This window comes from Octopus bimaculoides, chromosome 4 (genome assembly GCF_046866305.1).
Source record: "Octopus bimaculoides isolate indiv1 chromosome 4, ASM4686630v1, whole genome shotgun sequence".
Classification (NCBI taxonomy): Eukaryota; Metazoa; Mollusca; class Cephalopoda; order Octopoda; family Octopodidae; genus Octopus; species Octopus bimaculoides.
This window is the reverse complement of record NC_142931.1, coordinates 116,443,618-116,471,400: the sequence shown is the minus strand read 5'-3', so window position 1 is coordinate 116,471,400 and position 27,783 is coordinate 116,443,618.

Below are 27,783 nucleotides of genomic sequence, written 5' to 3'. Positions count from 1 at the left end.
AAAAAGATTGCAATCATGTAAAGAATTCGATGCTAAGATGGCAGAACATCAAATGTTTATTTAAGCAGAGTTGGAGAAAATTTTAATTACGTATCCTTGAAGACGGACTCGTCGAAGCATTGGGAAAATTGTCTTAAATCTCCTTAAACTATATAACAATGTCCTCCAGGCAAAAATGAAGATAAGAAAGAAATAGAGAACGAAAAGTTTGTGTGTGTGTGTGTGAGAGAGAGGGGGGGGAGACAAAGAGTGAGCGAGAGAGGAAAATAAGGGAAGTAAATGTGTAAATGAAGCTTAAATTCTATTGCAAAACATTTAAGAAGGTTGTTAATTTAAATTACTAAGGAAGGTAAACAAGTAAATTTGATTAATCAATTGTGGAGAGGAGGAAGAAATTTAAAATTGTTGTTATGGGAAGAGGAAAGCTGTATTTTTCTGAAGATGAAGGCATGGAATTTGTTTTGAAATACATGCAGCTTAAAGCAAGTAATAAATGTTAACATACGATGTAACAGGCGTGGGTTTAGGAATAGAGTGCAACAAATCGTCGATGCATCTAAATTGTTCTTGCATTTATTGGTTAATAACAAAAAACTATCCATAAATCGGTGTGAATTGCCGAAATTAAAGGGGAAAATCTGAAAGAATATGAATATGTGTGGGACAGAAGCCTCGTGAAAAATAATATTTGGTAGTAATGAGAATAATTATGTTAATTTAGGCAAAAAGACAGATGGAAATATTAAATGTGTGGTTTGGAATATTCGTTTCAAATTTGGAGGAAGGAAGTTAGTCGATTACATCGACGCCAGTTATCAGCTGACACTTTTTTATCGACTTCGAAAGGATGTAAGTCAAAGTCGACCTTGGAAGAATTCGAACTGAGAATGTAAAGACCGACGAAATGCCGCTAAGCATTATGCCCATTATGCCAACGATTCTACCACACACATACACACACACACACAAACACGCAGCACACATACACACGTATATATAAAAAAATAAATACATACGCACACACCACACACTCTCTAACTCTCTCTCACATACACACACAAGTTTATCTACAAATTTTATATAGATCGCATTGTTTACATATACGTATTCGTATACAAAACGTCGGAACTTTTCGTGGTGGTTCTAAACTCTGCAGGAAATCTGTATATAAGCTTAAAACTGAAAACAACGCACTCCTACCACAAAAGTAGGACACAATATTTACATATAAACCTTTAATATACTTGGTAGTATATTACGGTTGCACAACGAAATTCTCTTCCCTACCAGCAATTAATATCTATCTATCTATCTATCTATCTATCTATCGTTCGATTGATCTGTCTGTCTATCCATCTATCTAAAATATATAATAAAATATAATCTGAATGCAAATTATGAATTTACATTAAACAGAAGGAATCCAGAAGCTTTACATATGAGTGAAAAATGGATTTAAGCAGTTAAGGAGAAGGCAAAGGGAAAGTCGTAAATTAGTAGTTTCTAAAATTTGTGGAATCGTAACGTGAAAAGATGAAAATGGTCGGGCCGAACGAAATAGAAGAGTTTCTGTGTACGGAGTAGTTAACTAACAAAATAGTAGCCTAGAGAATTTATAAAATTAGATTACGTAGCAATTTTGAAAGAGTTAAATATTGTTGGCATGCAGAAATTCGTACACAGTATCTGAAGACTTCGCAAAAGGATTTGCAGAGCTCTCAGTTGTGCAGACGTTGTAAGTTCTTTTCTGTTCAGAATATGATTTTGATTTAGATAAAATGTTCCATTTTAATTTATAATTTTTTTTGTTTGTTTGTTTGTTTGTTTGTTTTGGAATCCCAAATGTAAATTATTCTTTGTAGTTTTCGAAACATGAGTATGCTGATTAAAATGGTGTTTAAATGCGTTATAGGTTTATGGTGATTTCAATGTAAACCTTAGTTGAATTGTTGGTTTATACACTGCATTGATATTTTGTATATTTAGTTAGACAAGCGGAATCAAAAGTGCGAGTGTTTTAGTAAATGGTAGGCTGTTACAAATCTGTCATGCTGGGAAAGTAAGTATTAGACCAAAGTTGGATGTAGTAAAGTAGGGGATTTTAATAGTGCTTTTATTGCAAATTTTATAATACTCATACAACCGGAAGAAGCTCCTTTTGAAGTAATTTAGTGAAGATTTCTATGATTGAGGTGTCTACCGCTAAATAAAAGGAGAATATGCCAACTGATGCTTCATTTCGTATATGTGTTGGGTTCTCCTTAGAGTCGCTTACAGAAAGAGGAGATATTTTGCTACATGCTTTTTAGTTGAAGGAAAGTTTTGAATAACAAAAGTTTTGTGACTTGATTATTTTTATGTTCTTGTAATGGTTAGATTGTTTGTGGATGTTGTTTAGAGTTTCGTTAGGTTTGCGGTATGGATAGTATTAAAAATAGTTTGCTTTAATATCTATCTGAGAAAATTGCTGTAGTAAAATTAGTTTCTATTGTAATCTAATAGTTCAAAACTTATGAAGATGTAAGGATGTAAAATGGGGTTGTAATTATGCCATCGTCTCAGTATAGGCCTCCTTCGATATTGACAGGTGAACATAGTTTTTAAGTTATGCAGCAAATATAATCCCATGTGATCATTCATTTTGGCAGGATCGTTTGCAATACTGACATAGTTAGACATAATAAACTCCTTTGATAATCAATTTTGAATGATTATAATTCAGAATAGTTTTCTGAGTTCATAATATTTGTAACTAGTTTAGCGAAATTAAGGGTAACTAGTTTAGCGCAATTAAGGGTGCTAAATGAAGATTTGATTTTGTCAGAAGTGTAATAGTCTTTCATATCACAGTTTCAGAATTTAGAGCTATTCTACTGTAGGTATATTTGAACTATTCGATAACACCATAAGTATTATTTCATACACTAAGCGTGATATCGCCTTAAGTTTAAGAGTAAGTTTGTCTTAAAAGTGTCAACTAATAAATACAATATGATATTTTGAGCGGTTACTTAATCAAGCAACAGATTTTCGGTCGAAATAAGTTTCATGGTTTTTAAATGTAAAAACATTGGCTATTGATATATGAGTGGTTCAGTTCTGTCTTCAGTGTAAAGATCAGAAGTAATTATTAGTGCTGGGGTAAAATCTAGTTAAAAGTTTTCACAATCACTTTTCTTAGTTGATGAGATAAACGGAGACAGGAAACTGTGAAAAGTAATGTTGCCGATTTTGTATATATTTTTATTTCATCAGGTTGTGCGTAGATTTTGCACGATAGCTTAACTGATACGAAGTTTAGTATACAAATTGATCTGGAATCGAAAGCTTGGCATTGCGAATTTAATATTTATGGTCAAGGAAAACAGTTCTTCAAATGATGTAAGTAGGCGTGTTTGATCTAAATCATATTTAAAGTTTCCTTGTGTTTGTCTTGTTTTCCGAAGGAAACGTATGCCACATCACTAGCCTTCTACACACACACACACATGTATGTGTGTGCGTACGCACTCGCGTGTGCACACACATTTGTACGTGTGTGTGTGCGCGCGGGGGCGCATGCATGTACGTTTGTATGTATGTGCACACGCGCGTATATGTAAACGTATACATATGCATACGGTGGTTTTGAATATAAAATGACAAAATTCACTTGTGGATATGTTTTTGCAGCGTACTGCAATCTGAAAGTAACACAAGATGTATTGTAAAAAAACGGAAGTCTAAGACGGCTTGATTCCTAATATCATTGTCACTTCTTTTATTATTAAAACCAGATACCACGCTATCTTCCTCGGGTATTTAAGGGAATATATTGAATTTCTTTATTATAGCACATGTTGCATTAACGTGTATGATGTTCTATAGTGTTGAAAACTGAAAGGAAACATTGTTGAGTAAAAGGAAATAAATCCAGACCAAGTAAATGTAAGAATTATTTCCGTTCATGAATAACTAAATTACCATTTACTTTTATTATAGCGTAGATTACAATTTGAAGTTGTTTACATTTACGTACAAAATATTGCTACACAGGTGGTTCGACGCGATGTGTTTAATACTGATAATGGCTAAGACAGTAATTACACACGTTATCATTTGTATGCGAGAAGTTCGCGTGAGTCCGTAAAGTTACTCGTGTATCTCCGTAATAACTAATAAAAGACAAAAAAAAAAAAATCGTGTGATATTTTCCAACCGACTGAACATTTCTCATAAACAATTCTGTTTTCTAAACATCAAACGCAAATGAAAATCATATAAGATAGATATGTTGTATTGAGAATGTCTTGTCGCTCTCTGGATAACTACCCGTTTATGGGGAACTATTTTTATTCTTTTATTCTTTCAGTCATTTAACTGCGGCCATGCTGGAGCACCGAAGGATTACTAAAATTCTCTTAATTTTACCTCTGTGATATTGGTGCATGATCTTTCTCGACATGTACTTATCTATGAAGAACTACATGTGAATTGTTGCTTTCTTGATTTTCCTGGGTTTTTTTCCTGCTGAATTATATCCATACTCATTTCTGTTTAATTATTTTATAAATGATTTTATGTCATTCACAACCATATTCCATCTTTTATTTTATTACATTTAAAATTCAATAAATTCAGTACATGGAATAGTGCTGTGTCATGTGATATACAGCTGTAAACTATGCTCCTCACAAACTTTTTCTCCTCCTCCCCACTTTCTCTCGTTCGCTCTCTCATCAAAGTTACTGTACAGCCAAATATGCCTGCATAACGGGGATACATTTCAAGGAAATAGTCTCCTTGCTTATGCTATTTATACTTTCAATAAATCCTTAATCGGGGGAACTGAGAAAGTCTGAAGGTACATGATTAGCTTGCATGAGGACAGAAACACCAGTTTCATATACAGCTTTTGTGGACAACTGAAAGCGTATGCCAAGAATGTGAAAAGAATTGAACCACTGAGCTATAGAGATGGAATTTGGTCAAGATAAATCTTCATACTCCTTTGTAAACGAGCAAAACCTACAAGCAACGCTTTTGTCAATGACCAGGTTATTTTCTTGTTATCCAACCAGGGTTACAACAAATATCTAGTATTAGCTGAAAATATATCCAATGATGGCACATGTAATAAAGAAGCGTAAACAGAGAATATTAACAAAAATAGCTTCCTCAGAATTCTCTATATACAATAAATTAATGAATTACAATGATTTTGCTATATCATTATTCGTTCCAACATTTGGGCTTCCCAATAAGATGCTAGTTGAAATCTAGGCCATTGATGTTAAAACCCGAAAGCTAATACCCAACATAAGAAATTTCCACATCAGCAGAAATATAAACTGCTTTTGCCTAAAACGGAAAAGTGGAGGTAAGCACTTAACATCGATTCAAACTGCTTTTGAAAGACGTTCCATATCCTTTCGACCATATATACTAACCACTAAATGTCAAAGTCATCCATCGATCAGGTTTATACACATGAGTCTAATAACATCATGAGAGTTGGAAAGAAACTCTGCAGAAAGTAATCATTGACTGATGACTTGAAATTCAAACCCAAGAACGTTATACAGATGCACCACAGTAAATAATCATATGAAAAGTTTTCTGTTTATTATCTTAATAAAAAGGTTACGCACGGCCCAGTTTAGAAAAGTCCAGTAGTTGCAACTTTAATAATAAATATAGTTTATCTTAAGCCAATCACCAGTATATTAATTATATATGTCTCTGACGTTAGTTCTCAGTAACCCAAGGCAATAATATGTTCCTCGATGATCCAGTGTGGTCAAGTATCATTTGCACTCGGAACGTACAATACGATATGGACTACTAAATGCTGAAACGTACGTAAGATCAAATGATATTAACTTGTGTTTAATTATCGTAATTGTTCCTTCATTTGCTCTGTATATCATAACCAGTATTACTACTAAGCATAGTAGCACTATACTTGAAGCAGGCTGGACGATGATAATCGACTTGGAGCTCAACTTAACAGTAGTAGTCGTGCATCTATTGGTACACACAAGATACATACATGCATACATACATACATACATACACACTTCGAGTTCCACCGTTAAATACGGTTTCTTTCATATCTCTCGGTTTCTAAATTCTTATGAAAGAAACACACACACACACACACACACACGTGTGAATTATGTAAGTGGTGTATGGTACTGTATGCGTGTGAGGATCCTCCAATTTTTAAAATTTATATTTGTGATCAGATGAAAAGATGAAACACTATGATGAGACATAAAAGTATACGTAATTTTTCTTAGTGGACATTTATTGCGTATGTGGATAAATAGTTCTTTGAGTGAAAATTTTATTTGGGGATGGTAATATAAGTTAGAGTATGAAGAAATTCTACTCTGTTATCTGCAGTTCATAGTAGCGAATGCTTGTCATTGGATGGATTTGTTTTAAGAATTTCAATAACTTTATCTGTTGCAAATATAAATATTTGGTTATGTTATGTTTGTATTAACTTATGTTATGATTGCTGTTAACAAAATAACCCTACTTGTGTGTTTTTATAACGTTGTATACACTTGATGGTGTTTCTTTTCTTGCAAGTGGTGTAAAAATCTCACATTTATGATCTATTATATGAATTTTAGTTTTGCTGTAAGTCTGAGGGTAGGGTTTCTTTTTGATACGAGAACGTTATGTCCTATCATTTAAAATGCTCTATAATATGTTTATATAGTGCTGTGTGTGTTAAAATAATGAATATACTTGATTTCTTTATTTGAATTCATAAAAAACATTTGTTATTTAGTTGAATGAGAATTTTTGTGGAGATTATGTATAAGTACTTCAGCTTGAAAATTATTTGTAAATAATAGTTTATATCATTTAATTTTGCATTTAATGAATCATTATAATATTATTTCCATTTAAGTTTGTCTTTATGATATTCTAGTTGCTAGAGTATATGTGACTCTAGTGTTCTAATATTCATATTTAAAAAGCTCTTGGTATAGGCTAGTGTAGTATATGGGCTACTAAATGTGAAACTACCGGTTTGTCTCAACAAACTTATTTTTACTATCTTTATTACTTAATCTGTTTGTCCCAACATGAAATAAAGAACTATATCACGTATCATATTTCGGAAGTCTATAAACATTCATAATTGTCTTACTTAAAGTTTTACAATCTTTTGTTTTTCAAGCATACGTATTGCATTGTTCTGTGTTAATATAAATATATTGTCCCATGTTTCGCTGTCCTATCCTTTGTTGCTTGTCCTTCACCGAATCTTTCCTCAGTAAATTTTTCTAGAAATGTATTGGAGAAGCTAACAGTCTTGCTCTTTAAGCGTGAAAACTACGGAACTTTAGTCAACAACCAATGAGAGAATGTATCTGTATTTTCTTAGTCCTATTCCTTAGATCTTTTTTTTGTACTTAATCCTTCTTTTTGTTGGTAGTAATGCAACGCAAATCTTTTTCATTGACATTTTACATACATACATACATACATAAATACATATATATATGTGTACATATACATAGACATACATACTTCAGCTTAATTTTATTCGTCCTTAGTCGAAAGACATCTGTTGTTTTGTCTTGTTATACATTCGTTGCTTTCTTCCAAGGAATCTAATGCTCTTAGCTTAATTTTTCCTTGGGGCTGGCCAGATTGGAGCAATATCGAGAATAACCAGCCGAAATTGCAAGGATAATCTGAATCTCGACTGAAGAGAGAAAACTCCGAATGACCTCTCCGTGTTTTCTTTGTATCGTCTATCTGAATGTTTTGGCCCTTTCTTGTATCACCTAATTGTCTGGATGTTTTGCGTTCTTGTCCCATTCTGTATTATTTATATATATATATATATATATATATATATATATATATATATATATATATATATGTGTGTGCGTGTGTGTGTATATATATATATATATATATATATATATATATATATATATATATATAAATGAGAATGTGTGTCTGTCTGTCTGTCTGTCTGTCTGTCTGTCTGTGTGAATCCCTAAAACTCGAGAACTACGCAACCAATTTCATTCAAATTTTACACATGCCTTACTTAGGGTTCTAGTTGTGTTTTAGTCAAAAAAATTTTTAACTTCTTCCAGAGTTCGAGCCCACAGCAACATAATATCTCCTCGACTATTTAAGTATTACGTGTCAAAAGTGAAACAAAAACACTCATGTCAAATACTTTCACTTTAAAAATGAAACTATTCTACTAACTGAAACAATCACATTTCGATACTGTAATGACAGATACTTTCAGAGAGAGAGAGAAAGAGAGAGAGAGAGAGAGAGAGAGAGAGAGAGAGAGAGAGAGAGAGAGAGAGAGAGAGAGAGAGAGATGTATATGTATACATATAGATGTATATGTACACGTTATTCCACTAACTGAAACAATCACATTTCGATACTTTCAGAGAGAGAGAAAGAGAGAAAGAGAGAGAAAGAGATGTATATGTATACATATACATGTATATGTACACGTATATGCATAGATATATATATATATAGATATAGATCTATATGCATACATGTATATGTATACACATGTGTAGATGTATATATATATAGATGTACATGTAATATGTACACATATATACATATATATACATGCATACAGATATCTATACATATATACACCCATCACACACAAACACATGCACACAAACACACACATTAGTCATTTGTTTTCTTATCCAAAACTACGTCAAAAGTACTGAACAGATCTTTATGAAATTTGGAAATTATATTCTATGTATAACGGCCATAACTCCCATGAAAATTCATATATTTTTGATGTTGATGAAATTTTAACCCGAACATAACAGATGAGCATTATTTGTAATTCAACGGTACAACAGTGTAAGACTACCCTTTCAGATATACTTTCATTGTGATTTCTGCAATGTGGTGCATAAATTGTCAAGTAAATGAGACGCATCTTTGACTCCACTGATTCACTTGCAAAGTGTTAAGTAAAATTATCTCGTTGAAGACCTCCTTTGGGTCTTTTTATTATCACTACGACACACATAGTCCCCAGTTGGTAACATTGATTTCAAGGCCCTCCTAGATGAGAGACTGGCATTCCACTTAATGTCTATGTTCCATGCTGGCATGGATTGGAGAGTTATTAATGTAGAAATATGGTATCGTAGCTACTAACAGTTGAGGGTTGCGTAGTCTAGACGGCGTTTTTAGATTTCATTATTCTCTTTAACCCGGGCAAAGCCGGGTATTTCTGCTAGTATATATATATATATATATATATATATATTTAGATGAATATGGTACTTAAGTTGAGGCACCAGAATTTAGTACGGTATTATCCATACAATTTCAAAGTAAGGTGATTAAAATCAAAATAAGCAACAAGGATATCCAGAGGTAATGCAGTACGATCGTTTCATGAAACAAAAACAAAAAAATCAGTGACAGGCAGAGTCTGTAACAATGTATATCTTCTTGATAACTTAGTAACTTCTATACTGGAGTGAAGCCAGCATGTTCTTTATCTATCTCCTTAACTTCTTGGAGATTTTAGGTATAATTATACTAATGTGTCCATCTGTTCTAATTTAATTAAATTCTATGTCTTTGTGCAGCTGAGGATTGTTCTGCATTTTAAATTGATGTAATGATTGTTCAATTAAATGGAGTTACCTGAAACGATCGTACTGCATTACCTCTGGATATCCTTGTTGCTTATTTTGATGTATGTATGTATGTATGTATGTATGCATGTATGTGAACATATATATAGGCGTGCATGTGTGTGACAAGTATATCTTAGGTTAGCTTTTTTATATGCAATTGAAGCTCGCTTAAAAGTCATCAACTTACTTGATGTTACTTTTAAACAAGACAACTCTTGGTATTCCTTTGCAAGAAAAAAAACCTATTATATTCCCAAATTTTCGAATCATCTCCATAACGCAATTCAGAATTTAGTTTAAAATATATCCTTAAAAATATCTATCTTATATTCGAATGAACAGGTTTCCAGCACGATATCTTACTATTTTAACTAAACAGAGAATATGTACAATACAGCAAGAAGACAAATTCAACACATTGGATGGAAAATTAGAAACTGTCATATAGTTTAGTATAAACCGCCATTTTAAGTTACAAGTGCTAAAAGCCGTAGCTAACCATTTTCCAAACCCAACTGAACAACAAATAGTACGAACTTCTAAAACATAATTAGATTTTCATTTTTTTCGTCTATGTGAACTAAAATTTATTGAAATCAATAAAACTTTTATCCAACTTTAATTATAGCAACACCAACTATTACCAATTTGAAGGAAATTTTAAGACCAAATAATTAGTTTATTGCACCACATTGAACAATTTCATCCCAATCATATATGCATATAAGTTTAACAGCAAATTCGTACACCCCATGATTTTATAATCACTCGCATACACACAGATTCACACACACGCACGCACGCACACGCACACACACACACACACACATACACACACAAACGCACACACACATACACGCACGCACACAAACACTCACACAGACACAGACACAGACACACAGACACATACACACACACACACGTACGCATGCACACACATACACGCACTCACACAAACACAAAGACACACAGACACAGACACACATACACAGACGCACACACACACACACACACACACACACACACACACACACACACACACACAGATAAAAACATGCAAAGTGTTAAAAACTAAAATGAAAGAAAATTCTATCATTCGCACAACCTTTTGCTAACAATTAAAAATTCTTCTAAGATTTTTACCTCGAAATCATTTGATATTTCATTCTCCAGATACTTAATCTATATTCAAAATTATTGTCATCACGCAGACGGATTTTTAGGATATCAAAATATTTCAAGCATATTTTAATGTTCAAATAGGTGATAATTTATTGAACATATCACCATACACCTGCCTAATTTATTAATGCATTTCTACTAACAGGTTCATCCTATTAGTTCTAAGTTTACTTCGACAGGAAATAATTTGAGCTCAGAGTTTTCTATAACTAACACTGTCAGCATATTTCCACAAACATTAATGGTTTTCTTAATCATTAGTGCATTCCTACATTGAAATTATGTTTCTGAGAAACTATACGACTTAACTGATAATACCAGAACTTGATTCTACTAGAGTTTCATTTTAATTCATTTATCTATTTAAACTATAATTCACTATTTATCTACTTCATTATATATTTGTTTAGTATCGAATTTACAACCCACAAGTTTCCATTAAATCAACAATTTATCAAGCTTTAATATGTGTATGTTATCGCTGTCAAATTTATAATAAATTGTTTATGGACCCCCTCTAATTTCAATGATAACACTTTTACATATCCATTTCATAAAATATTGTACGCCTCATTCCAATTTGAAACCCCCGTTTTTTTATATCTTTATTTTAACCAATTTCAGTGTTGCCTTATAAGAATATATATGTTCTAACTTATATTCCGATGTAATCGCTTTCTCACTGTATTTTAAGATCATATTTTTTTCTTCGAGTTGTTTTATTAAATAATGCCTTTGCTCGAACACATACTAAATTATTCAAAGTAAGAAATCATTTTCACACATAAATATAACTGATACGACATATCTATATAATAGGTGTTATTTTAAGGTTTGCAAGTTTTGCGTTTGATAATACCATTGTTTAAACGTATAACAAATTGCTCTCGGTGACAACATCGTTTATACTTATATATTAAAAGATAATATTATTCAAAGACAAATATGCGTGATACTCATTCCTTGCGTATCTAAGCAAATGTATGTGGTTTTTCACAAATTAGCTATCTTTATCTGGAATGTATTTTAATGCACATGTTATAATATATTCATATGTATGTATGTATGTATGTATGTATGTATGTATGCACGTATTATGTATGTATGATATCATATATATGTATGCATGTATGTATACATATATACGTACGTGTGTGTGCATGTATATTCTTGTTTTTTGTTGTAATGAGTTCATTTTCACAAATTTTTAATCTCATATATCTTAAATTTATGTTGTTTTTGAGTAAAGATTGACCATGTTTTAAAATATACCAAATTACTTTGTCTACTAATTTGTAGTTTACACGCTTACATATTATTAATTGTTCCTAGTCCCAGAACTGACCGCATTCTTTTAATGATAGATGCATTTTCTATTTATCTTTTTGTGCACCTAAGCAAGTGTTAGTTTCTTATTGTGCGAAAAATCAAGAAGCACAATTCTACAAAATTGATTAACTTCCAGAATATGACTGCCATGTATATATATATATATATATATATATATATAGGGTCACCCCATAGATAATGCGGTTTTTCAATTGCACGAACTATAAGTCGGAGGGAGCGGGATAAACTACCTGCATCAACTTGCGATAAAAGCAGCTAGTAATTTTACCGTGTCCCTAATCTTAGTGCAAGCTTTGAAAAGTGGAGTTCGATTTTAACAGTTATTTTTTCAAAGCTATAATGGAAGTGACAAAGGAGCATATTCAGCATATGTTGCTTTATGAGTTCAATAAAGGCAACAACGCAACGGAAAGTGTGACGAATATTAATGAATTCTGTAGACGAGGTCAGAACAGTACTGGATGAATATTTTTCGTCCCGGACAAGTGAATTTTAGAAGGAAGGCTTTGGAAGTCTACCAGAAAGATGGACGAGCATTGTAGAAAATGAAGGAGGGTATATTTTAGAGTAAAATAGAACTTTGTTTATCATAATTTTGAAAAATAAAAGTATTAAAAAACCGCATTATTTATGGGATGACTCAATATATAGTTCAAACTTATAGAAACAAAAGACGAAGACAGGTGTAGGAACGACAAGCAGGTGTATTAGATTCGGCTGTTATTGTGCTGCTTGTCTTCTGTCACTGAGGAACTAATAGCAGAGTGAAATCACGTGATACATACATACATACATACATACATACATACATACATACATATAGATAGATAGATAGATAGATAGATAGATAGATAGATAGATAGATGTATATATGATATATATGAATATGAATGCACACACACACATTCTTTAAGCATTGCGGATACCATTGGTTTCACGCTAAGAAACATATCTTAATATCTTACAATTTTCAAGCCGATCACATGGAGAAATGGTGTTCATCTCCATTTTGGATGAAAACACACACACACACACACACACACACACACACACACACACATACATACACACACACACAGCTCATCCTTCAAAAAGTAGCCGCTATAGCATCCATTGACTAGAATAATCCTTTTATGAAACTCATAGTTACAATATTCTTGAATATATCAGAGCTATATCATCATACACAGTTATTCACACATGTGCATTGCTGAATGCTTGTGTTTACAGACTCATGGTGAGTATATTTTATTATAAGATCACTTCAGGTAACTCCGGCTTAATTGACACAAAGTCCCGATTTCCCTGCTACATTCAAGGCACCAAAAGTGCCCCTTTCCAGTTTCTTTCTTCCGGTTTTGTAACTCTCTTCTGCCTTTTGTTAAGTACATTAGAAAGAAGGGACTCCTCTCTATCCTTACTTTCCTCTTCATGTGGTAATTAAAGGAGTTCAAGGCTAGACCAGACAGGAAAAAGCTTGATTACAAAATCTTTCAGATAAGTCCCCCATAAAACCTCATCCTGGGCAACCACTAGAAAGAGGACTAGCTGCGCTTCCATACCAAATGAAGATGGACGTAGTTTTCTCTCTGGACTTTGATGATAACTGGACTCATCCTCATACGACGGCAGATATTCGACATAAGTTCACAAATCGCTAATGCACGGGCACTGAAATATATCTTGTAGGACGGTCTCCTTACCTTGTGTATATGTTGGACAGATCTGGCTGTTGGCACTTCGTGCTTGTAGTGCTTAAAGTAAATGGACATTGCTTTCTTTTGCAGCATTGCCATGCCAAGGGCTGCAAATAATTCTCCAGAAGTTAGTGCTCTGAGTATTCTCGTCAACGCCTAGAATCGGTCCCGCAACTAATCCTCTACAGCAATCGAGAGTTGTTTCCCCGACAACGACATCGTTTTGTTAGTAGAATACTTGAGAGCTCGGAAACATTCGAGATGCCAACTGCCAACCACCCTCCTTCGGTATTCATTTGGCCTATAATTGACATTCATTTAAAGAGACAAGCTGCATCAAGACGTGTTGCACCTAAGCTGGCCATACCAATTCGCCCACGTTTTCGTCGTTGTCATCATAGTGGATCAAGATATTTCTGTAGATGCATCAGCCTCATTGAAGGAATGCGCATCATCAGTGACAACATTCCGAGACCATCACTGAGTGGAGATTGGTAACAGACAAACTGAATATGTTCCTTTCATAAGAAGTGGAAAAGCATGTGTTCCAGTTTGATCAAATGTTTCTTGGACAAAGTGCTACGCTTAGGCTGTGGTACATCACCGAAGCAAGGTAAGTATTAACCCCTCTCCACCCGATTTTTCAGGAACTATTTCCTCTGGAGATATTTCTGAGTGAGATTGGCCACTCTGCTCGTGACTTCCTCTAAGGTTCTATTCACTTGGAGCTCCGGTTCCAACCAGAGTCTAAGCACCTTAACCAGGCTTCGGTCCAACGACAAAAACTGCCGCTATTCAACGTGCACTTGACTCTCCTGGCATCGTGTTGCAAACCCACCAACTTTTCCTGTTTGATATGTACTCGCATTATTCCTCGAGCATGGTATCGACTGTTTCTGTATCCGAAGTGTTCGAACCATGAGCAAAACTTCGTCCGCACACAGAGATATAACTCTCCTGTGACTCAGTTCGGGTGAAATGCCTGTTAAAATTTTCAATCTTTATAGCGGGGATCCAGAACTAAAACACTCTGGAGAGGGACAGAGGATATCTTTGACGGGCTGAGCATTTGATGCTAAAAGATTGCATATATTTATCAGTTTATAAGTATATATGAATAGGAATGTGTGTGCGTGAGAGTGTGTCTGTGTGTATCTATGTGTATGTGTGTGCATGTGTGTGTATGTATCTCAGTAATTACTTTGTTAAATCTGTAGCACCAGATTCAACTGAGTTAATACTATCAATTACCTGACTGTAACGCTGCTATATATGGGTGTGAATGTGTGAGTGTAGTGTGTGTGCGCGTATGTATGTGCATCCACTGTTTGAGTGTGCATGTGTGTGTGTGTGTGTGTGTGTATGCACGCGTGCGTGTGTGTTGTGTGCGAAAGCATGTGAGTCTTTGTGTACACGTGTGTCAATGCATCTACCCCTGCTCCCTTCGCCACTGTTGTGTCTGATTATACGTGAGCATGTGTGCTGTCGTCATTTAAGATGATAAAATAGTGTGTGGAGAAGTTTGATCATTCATAAAGTCCTCGAAGTCACCTGTTACCTAATACTCCGTCGCCATTGGTCGAGTGTAGCGCGCGCCAACAGTCTTACGTTGTGAACGAGTTGACTGAATCTCTGTGTCTGGCAAAGTACTGTTTATTTTGTCAGTTGATAATTATTAGTCGATGACCGTAAGAAATACATATCTCAATAGCAGCAGCAGGACACTTTAATTATCATAAGTTAAAACAAACACTCAAACACGGACATTCACGCACAAACAATAACTCATACGCACACACACACGCACCTACACGCACGCACACACACACACAGACGATCATCCCCGATCGAACTCACGTACGGCAAAACAAAAAATAAAAATAAAAATAAAAGGAAAACGGAAAATGAAATGCCACAAAAAGAATACTAGAACCATTAAAAAAAAATAACAAAAGGCATAAAAAACACGAAATATATATGTATGTTTATATAGTATAATATAGTATAAATATATTACATACATACATACATACATACATACATACATACATACATACATACATACATACATACATACATACATACAAACAAACAAACAAAGGTGGTGATCTGGCAGAAACGTTAGCACGCCGGGCGAAATGCTTAGCGGTATTTCGTCTGCCGCTACGTTCTGAGTTCAAATTCCGCCGAGGTCGACTTTGCCTTTCATCCTTTCGGGGTCGATTAAATAAGTAGCAGTTACGCACTGGGGTCAATGTAATCGACTTAATCCGTTTGTCTGTCCTTGTTTGTCCCCTCTGTGTGTAGCCCCTTGTGGGTAGTAAAGAAACAATACATACATACATACATACATATATGCATACACATGTGTATTTAGCTTCACCGTGTATATATCTTTCAGTTATTTCATCCCAGATTGCATTCGCAAGTTTTATTTTGACTGTGTCGTTACTTATACCATTTTATTAACAAGCCTTTACTATTGGAACTATCATAATTATTATCATTATTATTAACAGTAGTAGTAACAACAACAGTAGCATTATTGCTGTTGTTGTTGTTTGTTATTGTTGCTATTTTATATCGTATCAGAAATGTATAAACATGCATTCACCGATGTCCGCACCTACTAGTTTCACCTCTTCACTTATAAATACTGGAAGGTACATTTAAATTCTACGATACATAAAATCGTTATTATCGTTGTCCGCTTTATTATATATTATTAATAACCGGCATTACTGTTTATAGTTTTAACTGTTGTTATTGTTCAGTTGTTGTTGTTGTCTTTTGTGCTGCTGCTGCTGCTGCTGTTACTTCTACTGCCGCTTAATCAAGAAATCATTATTATTATTCTTATTATTTCCTATTCAAATTTACGTATTCCTAGCGCTTCGTTTTTCCAATTTAATTCATTTGTGCTTGCTCCCGTTTCGCAAGCCGTTCTTTGTAATTATCGCTTGACGCCGCCGCCGTCGTCATCATAGTAGTAGTAGTAGTAGTTGTAGCTGTGATTTGTTGCGTTAGTTACTGGTGTTGTTAATTCTTCTTCTTCTTCTTCTTCTTCTTCCACTTCTTCTTCTTCTTCCACTTCTTCTTCTTCCACTTCTTTTCTTCTTCTTCTTCTTCTTCTTCTTCTTCTTTTCTTCTTCTTCTTCTTCCACTTCTTTTCTTCTTCTTCTTTTCTTCTTCTTTTCTACTTTTTCTTCTTCCACTTCTTCTTCTTCTTCTTCCTCTTCCTCCTCTTCTTCTTCGTCTTCTTCTTCTTCCTCTTCTTCTTCCTCTTCTTCTTCTTCTCATTATTATTATTATTATCATTATTATTATTATTATTACTCAACTAGTATTGGTCCTGTTGATGTTTTTTCTTAACCTCTGTAATCTTTCCATTCATATCTTGTCACTTAAAACAAAAAAAAAAACTATAAAAAAACAAGAACAAAAGAAAAAAGGTGCTATTCCACAAGCGAAGCGAGAAATTAATTTAACTACAGAAATAAGAGTTAAAATAATAATTTATAATCGCCTCTTCTTAGTTACATGTTCATAAACTAAAACAAAGTTGAAGCATATACGAACAAAATTTTATAATTTTTACAAACAACTCCCACACATTGCTTCAAACACACACGCACGCACACACACACACACACACACACACACACATACTCTCTCCTCTCTCATTTTCCCTGTCTCACTTTTTCTCTCCCTCATATATATATATATATATATATATATATATATATATATATATATATATATATATATATATTACTTTCTTTTACTCTTTTACTTGTTTCAGTCATTTGACTGCGGCCATGCTGGAGCACCGCCTTTAGTCGAGCAAATCGACCCCAGGACTTATTCTTTGTAAGCCTGGTACTTATTCTATATATATATATATATATATACATATATATGTATATAAAATTCTACATGACTATTGCGTTTCGTAATCAATAAATCATCTATTTGTTGGCAACGGGCACACCCACACCCACATCCCACACATACTCACACGCCTTCACCCTCCCCCGCTGCACACATATCGAATAAAGAAAAGAGACAAATTCACAGCAAACACACATTCCATAAAGCATTGTAACTTATACTCCCACACAAAGCAAAAACACACGCATACACACACACAGAGGCACGCGCATTAACAAGCACTCTGTAACAAGTAAATATACAGCGCATATATGTATTTACAAGTTGTATACATATGTATATATATATATGTATAGACATCTAGTGGAAGTTCACTAGTGCAATTATACACCGTTTGTGTGTGCTGTGTACATTTCGGAGACAACTTGCCCACAACTGGCACCATAACACAGAGTAATATCACACCTGTATAAGTACACATACACACACATAGAAACTAATAAAAACAGCAACGTACACGACATACCACATACATATACCCTTAGCTATCTACCAATCTACCTAAATGTATATGATATAAGCGCACACAATCTCCCACGCACAACATAACACACATACACATACATATATACACAATTGTATGCATAGACATTTATATATTTATATATATATATATATACATGTGTGTGCGTGTGCGCGTGTTTATAGGTATATTTATATAAACACTCACAAGCAAGTACTTGCGCACAAACACGTATATATATATATATATATTTATAATTCTTAAAAAACTTTGCCTTCACTCGTCTCGCAGACGATGAAATAACTAACTAAACGCAAAAATGCCAGACGCGATATAAACCCAGCAAAGATTCGTATAAAATATGTGCCCCAGTATGACCATGTTCAGGTGACTGAAATAAGTGTCGGAAAAATTTTATAAGAAGCAGTATACATAGAGAGACGTACGGTAACACAACCAAAATGAAGCGTGCACAAAAGAACTGAAAGGCATATTTTACCCCGCAAAAAAAAAAAAAGTAATTGAAAGGGGGTCAACGAAAAAATAAAAAAATAAAAAGGGGTTGAAAGGGGTCAGCCTTAAGCAGCTCTATACACAATAAATAAAAGTATTCTATTTGGCAAGGAACGCCGACGCCTTACTTAAAGACAACAAAGAAAGAAACTGACCCGTTGGAATAAGTTTCACCCCAAAACTATATATATATTTACAATCTCAAGAATATTCCAACACCGTTCAATATATATATATATATATATACACACACACACAAATATAAAAAGACATAATACACACACACTCACGCGAACACACGCACACACAGACACAGACACACACACACACACACACACACACACACATACTCGCACTTATAGCTAGAGATAAATACAAAAAAAACGTCGCGCAAAAAATATATATAGCCATATCTATACAAATACACAGGTATATACGTATTCGTATTCGCATACATATTGAGATCAAGACACATACACATTCAAAGACATTGCATACACAAGGAGGAAAAAGAGAGGCTGCAGGAAAGAGAAAAAGAGCTGCAAAAAGTGACTGTAGACATATATATTTGTGTATATAGATAGATAGATAAGCACAGTGATTCTGGTGTGACACATTAAAATCATATCCATACTGTGATATAGATACATACTTATATTACATACATATAAATAATATATATATGCATGTATAAAGAGGGGGAGAAGTTTACAACACAAGTTACTTCTATATGAATACACACGCACTTATAAATATGTATACCAACAATAAATATTGGTATATAAAAATATAGATTTATATATATATATATATTATATATATATTATATATATATACGTACATACATACACACATTTATGCGTATATACAGAGAAATTACTGACTAACGTGGAACCGATCTTATATAGTACAGTCATGAAGTTTGACAAGACATTGGAAGCTGGTAAGTATTAAACTAATTTCAAATAATTGTATCATATCTTATTTAATTTTAATTTCATTTAATCTATCTATCTATCTATCTATCTATCTATCTATCTGTCTATTTGTCTATCTATCTATATCTATATCTATATGTATGTATGTATGTATGTATATGTTCATATTGCCTGGATCTATACATACCTAGAAATAAACAAACATATATGCATACATAGATACATAAATAGATTGATAGATACATACATACATACATACATACATACATGTATACAAGCATATATCCATCCATCCATCCATCCATACATCCATACATATATACATACATATTTGTATACATTTATGTGTATTTTAATTCTACAATAATATGTTTATACATATACTATATATAAACAAATATCATAATTATATTTATATATACCGCTCGCACACACACACACACACACACACACACACACACACACACACACACACACACACACAGACACACACGCATATGTATGTGTACGTGTATATATACCTGTATATATATATATATTAGTATGTTTTTCACATATAATTATGAGTGTATGTATATATATAAAGTTATATATATAAAGTTATATATATATATATATATATATACACACTCACATATATGTATATATACATACATGCTTAAATATGTTCATATACATACATACATGCATATATGTATACATATATATATATGTATATTTACATTCATGCTTAAATATGTACATATGCATACAAACATGCATATATATATATATATATATATATATATATATATATATGCACATCTGTATATCTATCTATATATCTTTAACAATGTCTATCATTTTGTGTATATTTATATATATAGAGAGAGAGAGAGAGGGGGGGGGAGAAAGAGTGAAAGGGCAAAATAAAAAGATAGATAGATAGATAGAATGCTTTTACTATAACCTCTTTAAATATAATAACTTTCATTTTTCAATTTCCTTTAATAATCTATCTCATAAGAAATCTTTAATTTCTTTTAAATAGATCGTTGGCCATCATACCATAGATCTGTCACAGCATTGTACACACTTAAAAACGTGTCCTATCAAGCACGTATAGAACACGTCTGAACGCTTATATATAAATATATATGCATATGTGTAAGTGTTTCTATGTGAAGGCGCGTGATCTGGTGGTTCGACTGTCGCACTCACGATCGTTGGATCATGGTTTCGATTCCCGGACTGGGTGGCTCGTTGTTGTCTTCGTAGAAAATTTCATTTCACGTTGTTTCAGTTCACCCAGCTGTAAATGGGAAATCCTGTGGCAGAATAGTCTTCCGTTCAGGGCGGGTGGGGGTGGGGGTGGGGTGGGGTCGGCCGACTCGCCTAACCAGCGGGATAGCGTCATTCGAAAGCTAATGCGATGCGAAGGGCATTGTGACTAGCGATGTGTAACAACATCCAATAGTCTGGCCGATACTGTGATATAATTATTTAACATACATACATGTAATTAAGAAGTTCGCTTCGTAGCCATGTGATTTTGGGTTCAGTCCCATGTGGTTTCGGGATCGTAACCATGCGGTTTCGGGTTCAGGGTAAGAATCTTCTTCACTCTGTGAGTGAAATTGTGAATCTAATTGACAGAGACTGTGCAGAAACCCGTCGTGTGTGTGTGTGTGTGTGTGTGTGTGTGTGTGTGTGTGTGTGTGTGTGTGTGTGTGCGTGCGTGCGTGCACGTTCGTATCTTTGTGTTTGAATCCTTCCTACCGTTAGACAACTAGTATTGGTTTATTTACGTCCATTTAACTTAGTGGTAGGCGAAAGGGAGATCGATAGAATAAGTACAAAATTTTTTTAAAGTGTAGTTACAGGAGTCGATTTTTTCCATTGAACCTGTCAATGCGTTGCCCCAGCGTGGGCGCAATCCAATGGCTGAGACAAGTAAAGGAATAAAGAATACGTCTTTTTGCGTATATTTGTGAACTTTGCTTCGCAATCACAAAGTCCTGAGTTCAATCCCATTGCGTAGTGTCTTTCCCCATAGCCTCATGCGATCTGATGCTTGTGAGTGAAATTATATAGACGGAAACTGTTCGGAAGCCTGTCAGACAGAGTATATTTGTCGTTCAAAAGTATATATTTGTCACATACCGTGTCTCACTGATTCAGCTTCAGGATTAGGTTAAGGACGAATGAGACTGTGGTATAATCAGCCATTTACACAGTTATTCAAAGATCGAAAGCTCAATACTCATCATCGAAAACAATAGATTCATTTATTTTTGTAATGATGCATGCATAAATTCGTGTTTGTGCAACAAAGCAAAATGCATCATTACAATAAATGCTAATATAAGACTGAATGATGGTGGTGAACTTGTAGAATCGTTAGCGCGCCGGACAAAATATTTAGCAGCATTTCATCCGTCTTTATTTTCTGAGTTCAAACTGCCGAGGTCGACTTTGCCTTTCAACTTTTTGGGGTCGATAAAATAAGTACCAATTTAGTGCTGGGGTCGATGTAAACGACTTAACAAGACCCCCGAAATTGCTGGCCTTGTGCCAAAATTTGAAACCAATAAAAAACTGAATGAAAGCGAATGTATTCGGTAGGACCCATTTCTCACTTGTACATTTTGTTTGGTTTAAAACCTGAGGATGTATTCGCCGTTCAGTCCACGGTGAACCGACAATAAGTTTAATAGATACATATTTCTATACTATGTACATATTACATATGTATATATACATGTTCATACTGTTACACACAAACGTGTGTGTGTGTGTGTGTGTGTGTGTGTGTGTGTGTGTGTGTGTGTGTGTGTGTGTGTGTACATATATATAATCGTATATAACGTTTAATCAGTTAAGTGTGAAGTCCTTATTATTGTAAACAATGCAAAAGCTTTGTGAAATACCATCGGATCCCTGGCCGAAATGTCAATGTATTTCGCCATTTATTAAGCTACTGAAACCAGTAAGGCGGTCGTTTACACACACACACACACACACACACACACACACACACACACACACACACACACACACACACACATTGATAATGGGCACAGGAATGTTGGTCGACCATGGCTCAGATATAAGGACAAGCTGAGGAGTAACCTATCATCAGTCAATATAGCTCACAACACCTTTGAGTAAATAGCTTTTGAGCTAACAAAATGGAGGTCGTCGTGTCAAAGGTCGTCGTGTCAAAGGTCGTCGTGTCAAAGGTCGTCGTTTCATCCAGTATTAATTAACAAGCTTAAAGGTGTAAGGCAAAGGAGGAAAACAGCTGCAAATGTACCGCCTGCACTGACTCGTAATCGTCATACTTGCAACATCTGCCGGTTTCTTTGCACGTCGTTGGCAGGACACAAATGTCACATTAGACATAAGTATTATGACTGACAAAGAAAATGTTGGTTGTCGGATCCTTATACGTTGAAACCGAGGGAAGAGTCCATCATATATATATATATATATATATATATATATATATATATATATATATCTGTGTGTGTGTGTGTGTGTGTGTGTGTGTGTCTGTCTGCTTGCGCGCGCGCATGTGTATAGAAAACATCAGATGAGTACAAATCGTAGTATGAATTTATAAATAACAAAAGAACAGGAATTGCATAAACACTTTCATTAGCTTAAGGTTGTTTCTACTATAAGATGTCCACACAAACATACAGGTCAGAGGGCAATACTTTGTATAGCGGAAACAGCTGTATGCTAATTGAAGTGATTACACAAGTCCTACTCTTTGTCTCACACACACACACACACACACACACACACACACACACACACACACACACACACACACACACACACAAACAGGCACACACACTTACATACACTGGCATACCATGGTAATAAAACACTTGTAATAATTTCGTGAACAATTATTCCAAAACTGTATAAAATTTTCTGTTAGTACCCTGTAGGATATCTTTTAGCTAATATCACAACTTTTGTTCAAATAGGTATAGACTTGATTAAACTGTCTATTCCAGACTGATCTATGATTATTCATTCTTCGGTTAAATCTTATTCCAGTTACACATTTGATGTAATTTTCAATGATCTTGCTCGCAGTCTTCTAGCAAATTGTCCATAATTTCTATTCTGTTGGTTAAGATCGGAATTGGAACAATCTAATCCAGTGATTAGATTCCACGAGTTCTTTTCTGAAGTTATCATATCTTGTTACTATAGCATGGCGTTTCAACTTCTTGAGAAAAATTGGTCATCTTATCAATTTCAACATTGGAATAGATGGGTAGCAGACGATATTGTTGGTTAAAAAAAATTTTAACGTGACTAAGTTCGAATTATCGCTCAGACTACATTCCCCTAAGTAATAAGTAAAATTATTTTATGTTCAGCTGTTCCTCGAAACCAATAAAGCTCCCTGTTGAAACATTGGAACTTTATTGTTATTTTTAACTGTAATTCTAATTACATAAAACACAACAATTGAAGTCATTGGTAAAAAACGATACCTTTGAATTTGCACGAAAGCAAGGGATCGTCTGCTTTCAATGTTAAAAGTCCAGTCTAGAAATAGCTCTAATTTTCGATATCAGTTATCAAAGAGTGATATTCAAGATCGTATACAAGGAACTTTTTTTTTAACATGAGAGTCGAAGTTTGTTGCGTTAAACATATTTGGAACATTCACAGAATTTGCATTCGTCAGATTATGTTATACGTGTTACTGATGACCAAAAAAATCACCTTTCTCCTTGCAGTTACAGTTCCTCTTTAGCCCAGTTAAATAGTTTGGTCTTATTAGCTTTTGAAATCATTGGTTTTTTTGTTTTCTTTTGTAACTCTTGGTCCATATCCTTAGTCTTCCTGTAATATTCGTATGCAGTGTGGTGACATATCCACAGAATTTGTAACATCTCTAACAACTGCAAGATGATGTTTTAATACTTTCCATCTTAACTACCACTTTTACTTTCTCAGAAAATTTCTGCGGCTTCCCAGATTTCTTCTTCACTCGTTATTGTCCTTTTTCAATTCACCTCTCTGTTATGCTATTCACTGTTTTCACCAATGGTTTTCATTGTTGTATTTTATAAATTAAAAGTTTCAGTTAACCAATAAATGCAACTGAGCTCGTATATGTACTTAAAAAAAAGAGAAGACATCTAAATGATAAAAATGAAAAAAACAACGGGCAGTTAAAAGCTTTTCGTAGGCCACTGTATACATACATACATACATACATACATACATACATACATGCGTACTACATGCACACATATACGTATATATACATATGTATGTATGTATGTATGTATGTATAAAATGTAGCCACACGTGATTGTTGGTAATTCTTTTCCTCCATCTTGGACTTCCCTGTTTCTTCCTGTTTCCGAAGAAGAGCTATGCTCGAAACGTAAAACTTCGACTCTTTTCTTTCTCTGAGCGTCTTATTAATACATTGCTTGTGCCACGTCCAAACGTTTGCTTGTTTTTTCCTTTTCATTCTTTCTCTCTGTTTTTTTAAAAAAATTATGTATATATATATATATATATATATATATATATATATATATATATATATATATATATATATATATATATATATATATATATATATATATATATATATATATGCGACTGTCACTACATTGCCTGATGATTGCGTAACGCATGAAAGTACTAGTTTATTTCAGTACTAGTTTATTTCAGTATTGTAAAATTGTAAAAACTGCAAATAATAAAACGTGAAAATCAGTCTTAGTTAGAATTCCATTAATCAATACATTCTTCTATACACAATCATATACAAACTCGGATATATACATACATATATATATATATATACATACATATATATATATACATATATATATATATATATATATATATATATATATATATATATATATATATATATATATATATATATATATATATACTAGTTTAAGTCGCACTAAGCAGCGTTGAACAAATTCGGGTAGACTCGGATGTGGGATAACTTTCGCTGTGGAATAGCGAGTGACGCAAGTACACAAATATTTGAGTGGAAGGGAAGCTCCCTGCAGAACAGGCTCAACAACAATCACAAGTCCTCTTTAAATAAATCTAAGTAAGGCGTAACGTGATGACATTGGTGAGATACATATGACTATTGAAAGAAAATGTTGCGCAATATGATCTGGAGATCATTGGAAAAGTGTAGACCTTATCTGAACAACAGTATGAGGCTTCAGATTTCCTTAACAGAAAAGATTATTCTAAAACATTCACCCAGAGGCCTTCCTGGACTCTTAAAGCGAAATTTTTGCCCCTGTTCTCATGTCCAGAAATATATTCTATCTAACTGGTTCTTTCCATTTTTGCAGTCAATATTTGCTTCGTTTGAAATCCTGTCACCATAAGAAAGAATTTCACCGCTTACACATACATATGTAGACGCTCACGCATGTTGTTTCTGTTTAAGTCTTCCTGCATCTCTCTCTCCAATTTCAATCTCTCTCTTTCTGCATCACCTTCACCCATCACCCTTACCTTCTCTTCATTCCACGATCATGTATTCAAGAAAGTTGGACTAGATAGTTGCCACTTGAACGCTGACAATGACTAAATGGACAATCTAAGGAGAATAACACCGATAAGCTTTAGAGCCAGCTTTGGTCTCGATTGTTATTCCATTCCTGGTTTTCCTTCTAGGTTTTACATCTCTGAAACTTGTAAACCAGATGTAGCGTTTTCAGACTTCCAGTAAAAAAAGAGCCCAACCTATACTCTTCAATTCAAATATGTCTGACGACTTCTAATTTACCCTTCCTCACTTGGAAGGTACTCGAACACAAAACCATTGAGTAACACGAATTGATTACTCTGATGTTACATTTATGACACATTTCTGTTTAAATAATAATAATAATAATAATAATAATAATAATAATAATCTAGTGGAGGCTGTAAATTCTTGGGCAGTATCATTACTTAGATACTCAGCAGTTTTTATAGATTGGACAAAAAACTGAATTAGCAAAGCTAGCCAGGACTAGAAAGGAATTCAATATTAAGAAAGCAGTGTTATATGGGATAGCTAAAATACTTAGGAGGGTTCTTGGCATCTAAGGTTACTTCTAGTAGTCTGATGTTAGGATTTTTTTCTTTTTCAATAGTCTAATCCATTGTGTGTATATGAATAATAATAATAATTATTATTATTATTAATAATAATAATAATAATGATGATGATGATGATGATGATGATGATGATGATGATGATGATAATAATAATAACTGATGCAGTACCAGGCAGTGGCTTTCGTGGCTTCTCATCTTAACTGATTGGAAATGTTATCATCTACATTGTTTTGTCATGGTATAAAACAGGGGTGGGTGGCGACCCCTGTTTTACTCTTTCGCCCCATCTTTCTCTCACTCTTTCTTCCTGTTTCTTGAGTAACGCTGCGATGGACTGGCGTCCCGTCCAGCTGGGTGGAACACATACGCCATAGAAACCGGGAAACCGGGCCCATGAGCCTGGCTAGGCTTTGAAAGGGCGAAGAAGAAGACATATATGTGTACAGTTTGATATCGATCTTTGGGAACCTATTGCATAGTCACTCGAACTGGTTGAAAGATCAGATTAGTGTCCTTCAAATGCCTCCAGGCCTTCTTGAAAACTAATGCACTTGCTCAACAACGTAGAGAAATCTTATGAGCAAACATAAATGAAATAAACATGGCTGGAACTCTTTTGATCATAGATCTGTTTCATCATGTGACTTGGAATTAAACAACAACAACAACAACAACAACTATTTATTAGAATATTAATTTTATCTTTTATCCTTTTATGTTGATTATTATGTGTTTATGAATAAATTCTGGCAATAGATTCGTTAATAGTCTTCGGGTCTCAACTAGCAATAACTGAGAAATTTCTGCAGTCGCATAACAATGGTCAATTATATCTCTATAAGTATTAGTATTTCATTCTGCTGCATAGCAAACCTCTTTTGTTAGCTCTTATGAAAGATAAATAACGT